The 13,596-nt window shown below is 43.1% G+C and overlaps 1 protein-coding gene across 33 annotated transcripts in view; it reads left to right on the top strand.

The window, feature by feature from the left end:
- Positions 1-13,596, top strand: part of KANK1 (KN motif and ankyrin repeat domains 1) — a 240,993-nt gene that overhangs the window by 189,798 nt on the left and 37,599 nt on the right. For 2 of the 33 annotated variants that reach the window (XM_028835220.2, XM_001090427.5), the window contains exon 1: positions 12,749-12,836. The exons of 29 other annotated variants lie outside the window; for them this stretch is intronic. The gene's annotated coding sequence lies outside the window, so the exon portion shown is untranslated. Of the gene's footprint in view, positions 1-12,748; positions 12,841-13,596 lie in introns of those variants that run through there. 2 more of the 33 variants (XM_028835222.2, XM_028835216.2) reach the window with 1 other exon arrangement.

Here is a 13,596-nt window from a genome sequence, read left to right as displayed (position 1 = left end):
ACTGAGTGGGATGTGCAGAGGGGAAGACTGCAGGCTCTGTCTGCCTGAGCTCATCTGGTCTGACACCTGCTGTGATTCATTTTTCTTCACTTGGTTACATAGCATGCCATGTTAAGAAATTTTGTATCAAGTATAGTCAACAGCTACTCATAGCCTGGAAGGAACTTTGTAAATCAGAGTCCCACTGACCCCCTCGTTTTAAGGGTATGAATCACATCACTGCATTGTATGATTCCAGGGCTCTCCTGCCCATTGCTCATCCATGAACTAGGAAGTGATCATAGTTCCTGTTCTTGTTTTATGAAAAGAAAAGTATACCTTCCCCCAGCCTAGGCAGGCCATTCAGGATGACTACCATGGAGGTGCTCTAGGTGGTTTAAAGCACTGTCTCTGCATGGTGTGTTAGAGAGCACTGTGCCCTGAGGACTTCAGGAGAGCTGCAGAATGAGTGTGCAGAATAATCAGCACTCACCTTTGTCCTCATGTTGTGAGATGGAGATATTTTAACCTGGCCATAATATACTCTAAAAGTTAGGGGGTGTTTGTCTGCTTTTGCTTTTATTTCCTTCCTGTGCTGGACTAGGACTCCCCCTTACCTAGTACATACCTCTCTGCCCAAGCAGTGCACGCACACACTCACACATCCCGTACAGGGCCCTGCTGGCATCTCCCTCATCCACTCTTAAGAAGAAGAAACCATAGCAGAACTTACTTGATCTTGAACAAGTATCACAAATACCTTAAACCCTGACTTCATGGGGTGGGGGCAGGGTATAGAGGAGGAAGAGTTCTGGATCCTCTCTGGGGGGCCAGGGTTGTGTGCTTCTCCAGACAACAGAGGGTGATCCGGTACCAGTAGTAGCGACAATAGAACCCACACATTGTTCTAAGTGACAACACACTGATGCAGGTACTATTATTTTCTCAAACAATTGGAATATAATCTAATTTGCTGACAGCTGCAAAGCAGCAGAGCCAGGATTCAAACCCAGGCAGTCTGGTCCCAGAGTGCCTGCTTTAAATCACTACATGTCTTCCTCTCTTCCTCTGTTATACTTATTCATCAGTAGATGCCTAGATGTGGGGCTTTTCACTTCAACAGATACTAAGAGGGCCATGTACCAAGCGCCAAGTACTGAGGAATACAAACATAAATACTGCTTGAGGGCCAGGTGTGGTGTCTCACGCCTGTAATCCCAGCACTTTGGGAAGCCGAGGCGGGCGGATCACGAGGTCAGGAGATAGAGACCATCCTGGCTAACACAATGAAACCCCATCTCTACTAAAAATACAAAAAATTAGCCAGGCGTGGTGGCGGGCGCCTGTAGTCCCAGCTACTCAGGAGACTGAGGCAGGAGAATGATGTGAACCCGTGAGGCGGAGCTTGCAGTGAGCCGAGATCGCGCCACTGCACTCCAGCCTGGGCGACAGAGCAAGACTCCGTCTCAAAAAAAAAAGTTTGACTTCTGCCTCCCCTAGACACTTAGAGTCTGGTAGAAACACAGGCATGTGCCTGCTAACAGTTCGGCATATATAGGCAAAGTGACTTAGGAAAAAAGAGGGAAGAAGGGGACCAGTTCTTCCCAGGACAGAGCAGTTGAGGGTAAGTAGGGCTTTACAAAAATGAGACATCTGGGTTGGGCCCTTTAAAAAGGATGATGCAGCTGATTTTGACAGATGGGAGAGTATGGGGAAGGGTAGAGGTATAGAATGAGCTGGGTAGAGGGGATAGAATGAGCAAAGATAGATAAGCTTGAAAATTTCCCAGTATGTTGAGGTTTGGGCTGGGGAGGAACCTGGGAGGTGCTGGATTGGGGTTAAATTGTTGACATTTTATGCCACAGAAAAGAGCTTTTAGGCTTTATTCTTTAAAATGGAGCTCCTGGCACATCAATTTGCAAGGATAGTAATTGAGAAGTTGTAGACGTTTCCAGGAATACCTGAAACAAATGTAAAATTTCTCAAATAATATGTAATACAGGAAAGCAAAGCCATCTGTCCCTGAAAACAGGCTGCATATTTGCATTATGAGCAATAGCAGAGTCTGGTCTGTGCTCCCTGGTGACAGGCTGACTGCACTCATGCACCCTAAGGACATTGATGTGCAAACGAAGAAAGACATAAATAAAATTTATTTTTAAATAATTTTAATCATACAGAAAATTTGTTAAAAGAGCTCTCATGGCTCCCTCACCCAGATTCAGATTTCCCAGTGGTTAACATTTTACCATATTTGTTCCGTGTGTGGGGGTGTGTGTGTGTATGTGTGTGTGTGTAGAAATGCAGTTGTCATGTCTTTTTAGTCTCCTTCCATCTGAAAAGTTCTCATTTTTACCTTTTATTCATGGCCTTAATGGTTTTAAAAAGAGAGTCCTGACGTTCTATAGAATGTGTTTCAAGCAGGGTCGAGGCCATGCCTTCTTGGCAGGACAGCGCAAAAGTGACACTCTGCTCTTCCCCGTGCAAATACATGATGTCAACTTTGATCACCTGGTCGAGGTGGTTATTTGTCAGCTTTCTCATCAAAGAGTCACTTTTTTTTTTTTATGATTGATGTTATTTTCTGGTGAGATATTCTGAGACCACACCAGTGTCCTAGTCTTTGGTAGGAAATCTCTATCCACTAACCTTAGCTAGTAATTCCTACCTGAATCAGCCACTGTTCTAATAATTGGTCCATGGTGATTTTCTGTTTACATAATTCCTTGTATTAGTTGGTATTCCAACATATTATAGCATAGTGGACTCACAAGTAGATACCTAGTTTATTCACTGGATTGTAACTTGTTACTTTTTTTTTTTTTTTTTTTTTTTTTTTTTTGAGACGGAGTCTCGCTCTGTCGCCCAGGCTGGAGTGCAGTGGCTGGATCTCAGCTCACTGCAAGCTCCGCCTCCCGGGTTCACGCCATTCTCCTGCCTCAGCCTCCGGAGTAGCTGGGACTACAGGCGCCCGCCACCTCGCCTGGCTAGTTTTTTGTATTTTTTAGTAGAGACGGAGTTTCACAGTGTTAGCCAGGATGGTCTCGATCTCCTGACCTCATGATCCGCCCGTCTCGGCCTCCCAAAGTGCTGGGATTACAGGCTTGAGCCACCGCGCCCGGCCAACTATCATTAATTATATTATTTTAATGCTCAAATTATCCTAGATTTGGCTAGTGGGGGTTCAAAAGAGTTTGAATCAAATAGACCCTTGACACTGGCATTAAATAGCCAATCTGATGTATTATGACGATTGAGAATAATAACTGGTAGGCAGAGGGTGTTATCTGAGTTCTAGATATGTATTTATCTCTGACAGTATGGGTCACCTGCAACAAGATCTGTGGTAGGCAGTAACACTTGGGATACTAGAGGCAAGCCAACCTGAAATTCAGCTTGTCGGAGACCATCTGGTGGGTAGAAGTTTTGCATTTTCAGAGTATATTGCTTAAGTTCCCCAGACCCTATCATCTGCCTTTAGCTTTCCCTATTGGCCAATTCAGGCCCTGGTCAGGTGTGGGTGGAGAGGTACACAAAGCTGGAAACAGCGTGCTGCCTGCCTTTCTCTCCTGCCTCCAGAGACACTTGCTGGCTGCCAGGGTCTGCATTGTCTTAGCCTCACGGGCATTTTCAGTCCTTGCTCTTCCCATCCTAGAGTTTCAAACACAGAGCAAGTCTGTGTTCTGCATCTCAACATGCTAAATCAGAACCTGGATTCCCTAAAATGTTGTCTCCTCTTTCTTCCTGCCCTCACTCATGCCATATCCGTCCTTCCCAGGTTAGATTTCTCATACTTTAATAACCTTCAGAAAAGGAATCCCATCACTTTTCTCTGCAGTGAGTCATCCACTGGTTTAAAGAAATTTTTTTTTTGTAGCAGAATGAGGTAACAGCCCTAGAAGACAAGCCTGGAGACCTGATCCTGGTCTCCAGGTCAGCCCAGAGTAGCTGGAATTTGTTGGGCCTTCTCAGTTTCCTCCTAAGTATTAGGGGCAGACAGTTAAGGCTACAGGCTGGCTAGCCCAAATGCAGACAGTGTCAAAGTTCTAGTGGCTGAATACCACCAGAACTTCTCTTACTATTACCACTTATTTTCTAATTGGGTAGATAAAATTCACATGGTGCAAAGGAATTTGTTATACCTAGACAAAAATTCATGGGGACTTGAATAATCCATGGAAACCCTAATGGAGGATACTGAGGAGAATTTTAAATCTCCAGCATCTAGCCAGAGCAATCTTATTAAAATGCAAATCTGATCATTTCACTCCCTTGTTTAAAACCATTCAATAGCTTACCAATGCATCTGTGATGCAAAAACTTGATCCCCAGGGTGCTGTTGGGTTAGGGCTCTGTCTGTCCCCTTTCTGCCTCACTGCAGCCTTTGCAAAGTCCCCTTCCCAGTTCTTAAAAGTGGCAGGTTTTGCATATGCTGTTTCCTCTACCTAGAATTTCTCCCATCCCTCCACACATCCCCAGCACACTGCCCAGTGGATTCCTTAGCTACCACTCCCTTGAAGAACCCTCCCCACCCGTAGCCTAGGCGGGGTCCCTGCTCTGTTCCAGCATAACGCCTGTATTTTACTTTCACAACACTTAGTACGGTGGTTATTTATGTGATCACTCGTCTGTCTCCTCCTATACTTCATAAGTTCTACCCAGACAGGCTCTGTGTCTGTTTTGCTTAGCACCTAGCAATATTTGACCTATTGCAGGCACTTAATAAATATTTGCTGAATGAAAGAATACGTCCATCTTTCAGTGTAACAACTGCATCTTCCTTAGATCAGCATTCTCTTTACGGAGTGTGGGAACAGGTAAACATGGAAGATGGAGCTGGTATGGAGAGTGGTAGTGATGAGAGACAGTAGAAGATATAGGAGTAGTGTGCAAGTTAATGTCTGTTAAGAAAAAGTCAAGATAAGAGTATCCATGAGAGGAAATCCAAAGATTTGGGGGGAGAAGCCAAAAGGAGTTAGAAAGAGGAGTACAGGAAGCAACACCACATTCTAACTTAATCATATAAACAAACCAAGCCTGTAAAATTGCAGTTATGCTACATATGTGTCAACTGACCTGATATTTCTTATGAACTTCTGGCAAATACTTTTGCTTTTCTTTAATGTTACAATTTTATTTGCATGAAGTGTTTAGGTAGCTATTTAAAACAGCTATACTAGCCTGGGCAACATAGTGGGACCCCATCTCTAGAAAAAATTTTAAAATTAGCCAAGTTTGATGACACACATCTGTAGTCCTAGCTACTAGAGAGGCTGAGGCAGGAGGATCACTTGAGCTGGGGAGTTCAAGGCTGCAGTGAGCTGTGACTCTGCCACTACACTCCACTCTGGGTGACAGAGCGAGACCCTGTCTCTGAAAGAATGAATGAATACATACCTACCTACCTACCTACCTATAACCTGAAGAGGTATTGGTGAAATTAAAATAGGCAGTATAAACTCTGTGAGGAGAAGGATTTCAGGCTTCTTAGAAAAAGCCTAGCACTTGGCAGGTGCCCATCATTTGAGTGACTGAATGAGTGGGTTTTATCTGGGAGGGAAAAGAGCAGGCTTAAAAATAACTCTTTGGTAAATGCAAGAGCAAAAGAAAATCTCATTTGCTATACATTCTTTTAAGCCAGAAGGAGGAACACTCATATTGCTACCCATTTTATTGCGTGTTCTCTAACAAATGGTGTTCCTCACACAAATTTGATATAGGAAGCGAAGCTGCTGGGTCTCAAAGAGCTTAATGCGAACAGTGTCATCAGGAGATGCCGCCTGCTAAACCCGTTCAGAAGGACGCTGTTGTACTTCCCTGTCTTCTTAGAACACTTTCCACTCTTGGAAAAGTTGATGTGCTAACTTAATTACTTTCATACTCTGAGTAATTAGCTTCATGAGAACTTGCCTCTCTTCCTGAGTTCATCCTACTTTGCTTTCCTGCTGACGTGGAATCTTTTTGACTGCTTTGAACAGCAGGATGCTTACACTCTGGGGCTTTTAAATGTGGAAATCTGTGATAATTATGTACTTCTCTAGGACTGACTCAGCTTTTCAGGCAAAATCTTCATGCTTCATCTGAGAGGGGACAATAACATTAATGGGAATTAGCAAAGTTCTTCAGTTTCAACAGTCAGGTGTGGTATCTGGTGAAGAAAAACACATAAATAGTGTGTGAAAGTTGTGGCACAAGAGTGTAATTATTTTTCACAGCACCATCAGTCAGTAATTGGGCCTAGAGTGTGCAGCAGTGAAATCAGAACAAAGAAGTCAGTGTGTCCTAATTAATAGATAAAGTAATAATATCAAAGTCTCTTCCGTTATAAAGTCCACAGGACACATTATTTCACCCCAGTGCTTTTTGCTCATGTTAAAGAATGGCTCATTGTGGTAGAGTATGTAGAAAAGTATTGAATGCTTTTTTTACTCAAAAGTGGCGTTTTTGTCATTCTGTCACCTGAGCATAGTGTTATTGGCCCCAGTAGGAAATGAAAGACTTGAAGACTACAGATTTTTTTTTTTTTTTTTTTTTCCCCTGAGACGGAGTTTCGCTCTTGCCCAGGCTGGAGTGCAATGGCACGATCTTGGCTCACCGCAACCTTTGCTTCCCAGGTTCAAGCGATTTTCCTGCCTCAGCCTCCCAAGTACCTAGGATTACAGGCATGCACCACCATGCCCGGCTAATTTTGTATTTTTGGTAGAGATGGAGTTTTTCCATGTTGGTCAGCCTGCTCATGAACTCTCCACCTCAGGTGATCCACCTGCCTCTGCCTCGTAAAGTGCTGGGATTACAGGCGTGAGCCACCGCGCCCAGCAGAAAACTACAGATTATACAGCCAAAATTTCAGTTGCTATCTGTGAATTTTTATTCTTCTCACTGTCTCCAGCACAGGCTGTCTCAGCCTCAGCGCTACTGACATTATGGGCTAGATAATTCTTTGTTGGGGGAGGGAGGGCCTGTCTTGTGCATGGCAGAATGTGTGCACAGCTCTGGCCTCTACACACTAGATTCCAGTAGCACCCCAAGCAGTGACAAGGATAAATATCTTCAGGCGTTGCCAAATGTCTCTTCATGGGGCAAAATCACCTCCACGCCTCGTTTGGTTGGTTTAAAAGAAAAATTACCTCCAGTTGAGAATCACTGCAAGCAGGTTAGTACTCCCAGACTAGTTTCCTGTGATCTAATCTTCTTCCTGGTAAGTACGTTAATTTTTATGTCTTTCCAAACCACGTATTATTTGGACAGCAAGTTTAGTTTCACTGAAAGTTAAAATCATATAGTACTTTATGAATCTAGATGAATGATTGTTGAAATACCCGTAACTCCATTTCACTTTGTTAATGCAGAAGAATTGCAAGCAAATGTCGCACTGTTCTCGAGGCCGTAAATTGGGCCCCTCTCACAGAGCACTACGTTTTATAGGAGATAAATATATAAATAAGGAGCAGACTTGCCATCAGTTTGTTGATTCCACCTTTTCTCTGAACACATGGGAATTTGGTCTGAACTTGGAGAGTTTTCTCTAATTGATGCCATCACATTGGTGTTTGGTTACCCCAAATTGCAGACTGTGCAAACTTAGTTGGGAGAGAGAGGGAGGAAATGGACTCTGTGACCCTTGGTGTCTAGGAGTAAGTTTGCTCAGAGACGATACCAACCTAAGACGACATGGAGCCCAGTGTTAGTTAGCAGTTAGTTACCACTTACCTTGAGACACTGGTATAATTTCTGGCAATGACAGCTGTCATGTGGCTGTTTGCTTTACTTCTGCCTTTAATTACTTTTCTATGCACCCCCTCCCCACTAGACTGTGAGCCTTGCGAGAGCGGAGGCTTTGTCCCTTTTGTTCAGTGTTCCCAGCTCCTAGAACAGTACATGCTAAATAGTAAGTGAAGATCCACAGAAAACTAGAGAGAGAGAGAAAGAGAGACAGAAAGTAGATACTAATTCATGTGCCTTTATTATCAATATCAATTATAAATGTAAGTTGAATGTGTGAATAAATGTTTTATTCGGTCTACACTGCCCCCTGGGTATTGTAACATTTTAACTGGTCCCATTGAATTTAGCCTCTTTCCCTACCTCAGTCTCACACACACACAATTGTCAAGACAATCTTTGTTGACTCCTTTTAGTCCCTAGTTTCAGTGGAAAAACTTGCCCTGCTCCAGGTTGTGAGATTGGTGGCCTCTACTCATCGTCTTCTCCTTGTCTAACCTTGGCATTCCTTCAGCAGCACCAACAGGTGCTGCCCTGGCCCTTCACCTTTTTACTCTGTCATTTATGTTGTCTTCAGAACTCATCTCTGGTTAACTTGGTTCTGTTCTGATCACTAGTTTACATACTTTCATACTTTATTGTGTTTTGGTTTTTCAGAGTGGGGTCGGGGTTGTTGTTTTTTGGATTTTTTTAGACTGAATCTTTCTCTGTCGCCCAGGCTGGAATGCAGTGGTGCGATCTCGGTTCACTGCAACCTCCGCCTCTTAAGTTGAAGCGATTCTCCTGCATTCAGCCTCCCGAGTAGCTGGGATTGCAGGCATGCACCACCACACCTGGCTAATTTTTGTATTTTTAGTAGAGACAGGGTTTCACCATGTTGGCCAGGCTGGTCTCAAACTCATGACCTCAAGTGAACTGCCCACCCTGGCCTCCCAAAGTGCTGGGATTACAGGCGTGAGTCTCTGCTCCCGGCCTGCATTGTTGACATATGCCTTTGTAACTGGTCTCAATTAGTGTTATGTTAAGGGTGTTTGGTAGTCATCTCTCAGCTAGACTGTTTCTTATTTTATTTCTTATAAATTTTTCCTCCTACTCCTCACACTGAATAGGACCATTTTCTGTACCTAGTTAAGCTTTCAATAAATGTTTATATAATGAAGGTAGAGGTGGTGCCAGGAGCAGTCTCCACCGCTGGATTTCCAGACATTCAAAAAATTCTTATAAACACCAGGGACAGCCCTCCAATTCCAGAATATTTAGTTGGAAGCTGTTACTCTCAGGATTTCAGTTGCAGATATAGCCAGTGGAATTTTGACTGTGCGAAAGCAGGCATAGTTCTGTTAGTCCAAAAAGACTTTTAAAGCAGTTAAGAGTCTCTTTATAACCCAGGTAGAGTTTTTTTTAAAAAACTTTTTTTTTTTTTTTTTTTTTTTTTTAAGATGGCGTCTCGCTCTGTCGCCCAGGCTGGAGTGCAGTGGCGTGATCTTGGCTCACTGCAACTTCCACCTTCCTGGTTTAAGCAATTCCCCTGCCTTACCCTCCTGAAAAGCTGGGATTACAGGTGCACACCACCATGCCTGGCTAAATGTTTTGCGTATTTAGTAGAGGCCTAGTTTCACCATGTTGGCCAGACTGGTCTTGAACTCCTGACCTCAGGCAATCTGCCCACCTTGGCCTCCCAAAGTGCTGGGATTACAGGCGTGAGCCACCACTGCCAGCCAAAACTGTTGTTTTTATACTTCCTCTTCATCCTGAATTAATAATTTAAGTTTTATTGTAACACTTTTCCAGTTAATCATTTAGCATCTTTCTCCTTTTTAAGATCTAGTCTTAATTTTTGAGAGGGAATGGGGGAAGTAACTGCAGTATCTGTTAGAATTCAGTGTAACGCCAAGTAAACAAGACCAAAACAAACAATATCTAAAACAAAATAGACCTTTGTATCTTTTTCACTTAAAAGTATAGAGGTAGGCTTTTCAGGAATGTTATAGTAGCTCTGATCCACCAAGTCCTTTGAGGCCCAAGTTCCTTCTGGTACATTGTTCCTCCACCCTAGATATGAACTCATGTTTCAAAGTTACACTAGTGTTCTAGTCATCACATCTGCATTCCAGGCAGCAGGACAGAGGAAGGCACAAATAAGAACATAGATGAAAGAATTATTTCTGTTTTTTTAATGGAGGTTCCTGGGGTATACTACATGACACTTCTGCTTATAGACTTCTATTTGCCCCCATTAGTGTGGAAGGAGGGGATGATGTATACTAAAGAACATCAAGCTGTCTTTGCCCCCATTCATTCACCTCCCAAATGAACTTTCTCAGTTTATTGCAATCAATTCCATTTGCCTTCCAAATAGTGACTTCTTGTAATATATTTTAAGACAAATGCCCAGGCCAGGTATAGTGGCTCATACCTGTAATCCCAGCATTTTGAGAGACTGAGGTGGGAGAGGCTTGAGGCCAGGAGTTCAAGACCAGCCTGAGCAAAATAGCAAGACCTCGTCTCTACTAAAAATAAAAAATAAAAATAAATAAATAAAAATTAAAATTGTCAGGCATGGTGCTACATACCTGTAGTTCCCAGCTACTCAGGAAGCTGAGGCAGGAGGATCACTTGAGCCCAGGGGATAGAGACTATAGTGAGCCATGATCGTACCACCACACCCTAGCCTGGGCAACAGAGTGGGACCCTGTCTCAAAAAAAAAGGACAAATACCCATGTGTTGTAAAAATTATAAAATGAACAAAATAAAAATCACCTATAATTCTACAACCTAAAGATAACTGAAATAGTATCATGTAAGAAATGTCCTTAACACTAATATTTATTTATTTATTTATTTTTACCGTCTTATTTTATTCCGATATGTACTTATTTTTTTTTATTATTATTATACTTTAAGTTCTAGGGTACATGTGCATAACGTGCAGGTTTGTTACATATGTATACTTGTGCCATGTTGCTGTGCTGCACCCATCAACTCGTCAGCACCCATCAACTCGTCATTTACATCAGGTATAACTCCCAATGCAATCCCTCCCAACACTAATATTTAACAAACAACTTCTGTCTTCAGAGCATCAAGATGTTTTTCAAAGTTTATTCTCTTATACTGTTGGCCAGGCACAGTGGCTCACAGCTGTAATCTTAGCACTTTGAGAGGCCAAGGCAGGCAGATTACCTGAGGTCAGGAGTTTGAGATCAGCCTGGCCAATATAGTGAAACCCCATCTGTACTAAAAATACAAAAATTAGCTGGGCATGGTGGCATGTGCCTATAATCCCAGCTCCTCAGGAGGCTGAGGCAGGAGAATCCCTTGAACCAGGGAGGCGGAGGTTGCAGTGAGCCAAGACGGTGCCACTGTACTCTAGCAAGATTATTATGTTATACTATATATTCAGTTATTTATTCCTTCAGTAAACATTGTTAAACATCTCCTTTCTTCCCAACATATTGATAGTTGGTGTGTGGTTGGGAGAGGAAGCAATGAAAAAAAAATATATATATATATATGTATATGCAGTGTTCTCAGCTCACTGCAGCCTTCACCTCCCAGGTTCAAATGATTCTCCTGCCTTAGCCCGAGTAGCTGGGATTACAGGTGCCTGCCACTATGCTTGGGTAATTTTTTATATTTTTAGTAGAGATGGGATTTCACCATGTTGGCCAGGCTGGTCTCGAACTCCTGACCTTCAGATGATCCACCCTCCTCGGTCTCCCGAAGTGCTGGGATTACAGGTCTGAGCTAGCGCTCCCTGCCAGAAAAAAATTTTTTAATTAAATTTTTTGCTGTCTGCATGCTTACAGTCTGGTACAAAAGACAAAAAAGTTTTTTGGTCTTGTTAAAGTTTGGAAATAAATCAGGGACTCATAAATGCCTAATTTATGTTGATGTATGCAAACATACACTAGAAAGCAGGATATTAAAAAAATAATGACACTGGGTAGTTTTATTGTAGAATAATTTTTACCATGGACAATTGTTTGTGAAAATGACACCTTGAAAACACATCTCACTTTTTTACTTGCTGGAGAAGGAAGCTTGAATTACAAGTCTTTTGGGTAGCCTGGTTTGAACAGTATTAGGAAATAAGCAAGCCTAACTTGGTTAAATTCTAACCTCTCCTGATTCCCAGAAGTCCAAAGTTCATTTGGGGGTAATTTAGTGTGATCCATGTCTTTTGTGATTCCTACAAGGTGAACTAAAGAAATAACTAAAGATGGACCAGTTAGGTTTTGGTAAAAACTGTGATATGTTTTGTTGTGTTTTAAATACTGATGTTGAGTCAGTTCATCTTTCCTACTGAAAATCCTTAAGTGGGAAAAGTAGCTATGTTAATAAATACATAGAAAAACTAGGAGTTACACCAAAATATTAATGCTTGCCACTAGATGGTGAGATCTGAGTGCCTTTTCTTACATTCTTTAAATTATCTGTATATGGCTTTTTTTTTTTTTTTTTTTTTTTTTTTACAAGTGTGTACTACTTTTGTATCTGGAAAAAAAGATTTGTTTTTGTTTCATTTTTTAAGAAGAAGCTTTCATCAGTGGCAAAGGCTCAGTTGAAATTAATGATAAAGGATAACTACTTGCCACGTGTCGTGAGCCCAGGGCTGAGCAGAATCCTGCAGTGCTCTGAAACCAGTGAGTGCTGCTGAGACCCTGAGAACCCACAGAGAACAGTGGGGTGATTGTGCCTCTGCACCTCCTCAGGTGACCGAGGGCTGAGCAGGAGAACACAGACTCTTTCATGAAGAAGTGACTAGTATAGGAAAAACAGAGCCTCTCTGTAGAGATGCTTGAAGTGCTAGCTTTATTTAAAAATCAACTGGCAAAACTGGAGTGAAGAACACACATTTTCAGAAGATCCCGGTTTCCTGTTTTCATTAAGAAAACAAGGAATGCGGAACAGCTGAGTGTGCTGGGGGTGGTGTCACTGCAGCCGGAGGGAGACTTCATTGGTGAAAACTCAGCCTATGGCATTTGTGCGTGGCTGGCTAAGTTAACACGAATGTTGAAACTTCCTTGTGGGGTGAGAATTGAGGACGTCTGAGGCCGGGTCCTGGTGAGCTGGGAGCGAGCTGGTGAGCGGTGCAGCGCGGGCCGGCAGAGAGTGCAGCGGGCGCCACCTGGTAGGTGAGCTGCGAGTGGCGTGGGGCGGTCACCGCTGGCCGAATCCCCGGGGGGCCTTGGGCGAGGGTGACCGGGAAGGCTGCGTGCTGCTTGGCCACTTTACTCGACCACAGCGACCCCACAGGTCTACAGGCGTCCAGCTTAGACTCACCGGCTCACACACACATCCCGGGTGGGCCAGATTAGCCTGCCTGTCTGACACCCAAGCTGTAGTTTCTCTTTGTTTATGGAATTTCAGACAGTACTGGAAACAGGTCTGGCTGCATATTTTGAGTGATCACCTTCTCCATATGGAGATGAAAGCTAAAAAGGAAAGAGAAAAGGACGGCTACATTCTATTAACATGAGCACTATGAACATGAGCACAAATTTCCAGGCACGGCGCTCCCGGCCAGCCCTCCCATTCTTGGGCTAGGGCATGACCGCTGCTGGGCACTTCTTTCACATAGAATTCACTTCCCACACGTGTTAGAATCGAACAGCTAGAACAATTTAATATTGTTTTAAATTGGGACATAAAGAATATATGTCCTTTTTATTCCTCTGCTTGGCAAACATTTTTGTACTTTTCTTTCCAACATTTGGGAAGAAAGCGGGCAGATGGAGACAGAAGTGTTCTTCAGAGCATTCACACTGGCGGTGTAAATGTTCGGCAGTGCTGGGGGTTGGGAGGGCGGACAGCAACCAGGTTTGCTGGAAGTTCTTTCAAACTTGACAGCCGTCAAGTGGGTTTGTATACTCAGAAGAGGGCAAGGAGAC

Source organism: Macaca mulatta, chromosome 15 (assembly GCF_049350105.2).
Source record: "Macaca mulatta isolate MMU2019108-1 chromosome 15, T2T-MMU8v2.0, whole genome shotgun sequence".
Taxonomy (NCBI): Eukaryota; Metazoa; Chordata; class Mammalia; order Primates; family Cercopithecidae; genus Macaca; species Macaca mulatta.
The sequence above is the reverse complement of the archived record's forward strand: the minus strand, read 5'-3'. Positions and strand labels throughout refer to the sequence as shown.